The 3,895-nt window shown below is 40.1% G+C and overlaps 1 protein-coding gene across 1 annotated transcript in view; it reads right to left on the bottom strand.

Annotated features, from left to right (window-relative positions):
• Positions 1-3,895, bottom strand: part of LOC101664341 (antigen WC1.1-like) — a 56,239-nt gene that overhangs the window by 11,162 nt on the left and 41,182 nt on the right. The window lies entirely within an intron of this gene.

Genomic DNA, 3,895 nt, shown 5'->3' on the forward strand with positions numbered 1-3,895 from the left:
AAAACACTCATAAAGGTCGACAGACAGACCTGGAATTGTTTGAGTGCTTCTCAGTTTTTGCTGTTGGTTTTTCTTTTTCTCTTTATTATTTATTTGTTTTGTTTTGTTGTATTAGCTGTTGATTTATATTTTGTCTTCTTTTTTTGTTATGTTTTGTTTTGCTTTATTTTTGTGTGTATTATTGTCTATGCATGTCTATCTGGACAAGATAGACTGGATGAACAATCTGGAAGAGAGAACATGGGACCAACAGTTCCAGGGGTACACGAAAGAGGGCGTGATGGGGTAAAAGGAGGGGGGTGCCAACAAACCCAGGGACAAGGGAACAACAAGTGATCTAAAATTGATGGCGAGGAGGGCATAGGATGCTTGGGGGAGCATGATCAAAGGCAATGTAGCCAAGATGAATTACCAAAACCCAAATGAAGGCCAAACATGACAGTGGGACAGGAGGAAAGTAAAAGGAAATAAAGGAAAGAACTGGGAGACATAGGACCTTTATAGAGGTCTAAATACAGGCATGTATACATGTAAATACATTTATATACAATGACAGGGAAATAGAGCTATGTACATATATTTATTTATAAAGTATTATGGTAGCAGATGGATATTGGGCCTCCACTCAAGTATTCCCGCAATGCAAGAACAATTTGTTATACTAACACAGCACTCTGTGAGGTTCACCTTCCCTGACACATTCACTGAAGAAAAAATGGGTGCATAAGCAAATGTGGTGAATAAAGCTGATGGTGCCCAACTATCAAAAGATAGTGTCTTGGGTCTTAAAAGCTTGAAGATAAATAAGCAGCCATCTAGCTGAGAAGCAAGAAAGTCCACATAGAAGAAGCACACCAGCCTGTGTTACCATGAAGTATCGATGGGGTCAGGTATCAGGCATCAAAGACCCAAAACAAAACAAACAAAAAGCATATCAATGGGAATGAGAGGAAAAGCAGAGTGAGACCCTAAGCCCGTCAGTAGTCAACTGGACACCCCCATCAGAACGGTCACAAGGAAGAGACAAACCAGTCAGGGTGCAGTATAGCACCGATGAAACATACAACGTTCCTCTAGTTCTTTAATGCTTCCTCCCCCCAACTACCATGAATCCCAATTCTATCTTACCAATCTGATTAGACCAGAAAATGTACACTGGTACAGATAAGAGCTTGAAACACAGGGAATCCAGAACAGATAAACCCCTCAGGACCAATAAGCAGAGCAGCAATAAAAGGAGGGTAAGTGGTGGGGGGAGGGGAGTAAGGGGACACTGATCACAATGATTGACATATGGCCCCCATCCCAGGGGGATGGACAGCAGAAAAGTGGGTGAAATGAGACAGCAGTCAGTGTAAGACATGGGGGAATAAAAAAGAAGGATTTATAAATTATCAAGGGGACATGGGGGAGGGAGGGAGGGGAGGGCAGGAAGGGGGAGGAGCTGATGCCAGGAGCTTAAAAAAAAAAAAAAAAAAGTTGTACCTGTAAAATTGTCAAAAGTTGTGGTACAGCTAAATTTAGTGAGGGAAAGTAATACTACTAAACTGCTATGTACAACCAAACACCTCATGGGTTTTGGTTTCTTGGTTTGAAGGTTTAGGGTCATGGCTTCTTGGGACACCTAATGTTTAGTGCTTCTGTGCTACCTCCTGATTTGTTAAGTAGTGCCTGTGGGTCTTAAAATCTTGGAAGTAGCCAACCAAAGCACAATTACTCTCGATTGTGCTGGAGCAAAAGAGAAAGAAATGGAGTCAGGCACAGGAAGAGATTGGGGGTACCCAATATCAGCAACTCAAGGCTGCCATATGTGTTATTTTTATAGATTCTTTGCCTTTTTATGGCATTTATAGACCAGTTTTGCATTGTGAATGAGCACTATACAAAATTTTTCCCTATCTCCAACTCGCATTGTTAGTTCAAATAGTGTCCAGCCACCTAACTTGCTAATCTGTACAAATCAGTAATCCGTGTATTTTGGTCTAAAAACCTGCCCTGTACATATATACTCTCTTTTTCTCAACAGTATTTTAAATTCTATCCCTTTGGCTAAATTAATGGTAATGTCAATAAAACTATATGCCAAATGGAGATAATGTATAATGTCTTTCAGCAAAATAATGATGTTTGTCAAATTAACCAGGGACATATATAAACCATAGATATATGAGTGGATTTGGGGCTCACCCTTAATTGAAGCCCTAATGTAAGAACCATTAGTTTTTAATGACATGAACCTGCTCAATAATTACCCCCATAAAGTGAAGATATGGGTGCTATAGAAAAGTGTGGTTGAAAAAGTAGATGGTGCCCATCTAGCAAAAATAATAGTATCCGGTGTCTTCAAGGAGTGTCTTACTTAAAATAAGCAGCCATCAAAGTGAGACATCAGCTAAGTCCACATGGAAGATGCATACCAGCCTGTGTGATCCAAGAATCGTAAATAAAATCCAAACCCAGAGGAGGGAATAGTATCAGAGCTTAAATTCTGAATGCCCAGTTTGCAAAAGTCTGTGGATGACAATGAAAGCTCAAACCCCATTTACAGGATCTGCCAGGAAGATCAAGACTCTGGTGAATTCTCTCTGACTATGAACCAGAGATGGGAAAGATCTTATTATCAGACAGAGTACATAGTAGGGTAGATTACTGCAGTTGAAGTTAGGTCAAAATGTGACCACTTATCATTGATCTCCCTCTTGATCCAATGTGTAATTATTCCAGTTTGCAATATCTTCTGCTTTGTTTTCAACTGAGGTTTTTCACTGTTTCATTCTGTCATTACCGGGCCATTTGCTTGTATTGTGTCTTGGCTTGTATGACATTTTATATATATGAAACCAGGATAGGTAAATCTATAGATGTAATAACTGGATTAATAGATTCAAAGGGACAAGGCAGGGGAGGCCAGTGGGAAATGGGGAGCTAACCACAATGAGTACCAGGAAGAAGGAACATCCTGGAATTGATAGTAGTGATGGTTGCATAACTCGTATGAATGTGATGGAACTATGGAAAGGTATGATATGTGACATGTCAGTGCAATTGTTAAAAAATAAACAAACTAATTTGCCCTCAGATCATCTTTAAAGGAAAGCATAAACCAAGAATATCCTCAGACGTTTTAAGATCAAACAATAATTTTGCTTATTTGTTGTTTGCTCCTTAGGTAAATGGGACAAGACCACCACCTTCCATGGTTCGAGGCCCGTGGGAACATGCTCAATCTAAAGAGCTGATGAAGCAGTGGCTGGCCTGACTCTCTGCTGAGATAAAATGGACACTTTTCCTCATGCTGCCTGATTAAAGCTGAAGAAGCACAGCAGTCTGAAAAATATCTGTTACTCCCTGTTCCTTACACTCTCCTCCCTCCCATCTGTGAACAGCTTGGCTGATGTATTAATGTTTCTTTGTTGACCCTCAGATCGTTGTTAACTGTCTCTTTGTGTAAACCAGTAAGGAGATGTCGGCTAGATGACTGGGAGTGTATATCGACCCGGTTGAATAAAGTTCTGGGCCATGGAGTGTCTACGCTGCAGGGCTCCTGTGCCCTAACTGCATCTATCCTTCTATCTCTTATCCAGAAGTTTTCTCGTTACAGATCATGCCCCTCTCGAACCCACTGGATTTGTAAGATAAGAGCTGGACTCTATTTAATCTTACACTTAATACATATTTAGCAAAGAATGTCTTCCTTGAACATTGTGTTTCTTCCAGGTCTAGCTATATGAGATCAAATTCACAATAGTAACTCAACAGGTTAGATGGTAAACTTATGGGGGAAATAAGATTATGTTAATGAGGGAGGAACAACTCAGAAAAAAAGAGGGTGAGATGATGGCACAACTCAAGGAATGTAACCAATGTCACTGAATTGTATATGTGTCATTAGTGT

The sequence above is a fragment of the Echinops telfairi genome, unplaced genomic scaffold (assembly GCF_000313985.2).
Source record: "Echinops telfairi isolate 266 unplaced genomic scaffold, ASM31398v2 ScPeMD7_7356;HRSCAF=8355, whole genome shotgun sequence".
NCBI classification, from domain to species: Eukaryota; Metazoa; Chordata; class Mammalia; order Afrosoricida; family Tenrecidae; genus Echinops; species Echinops telfairi.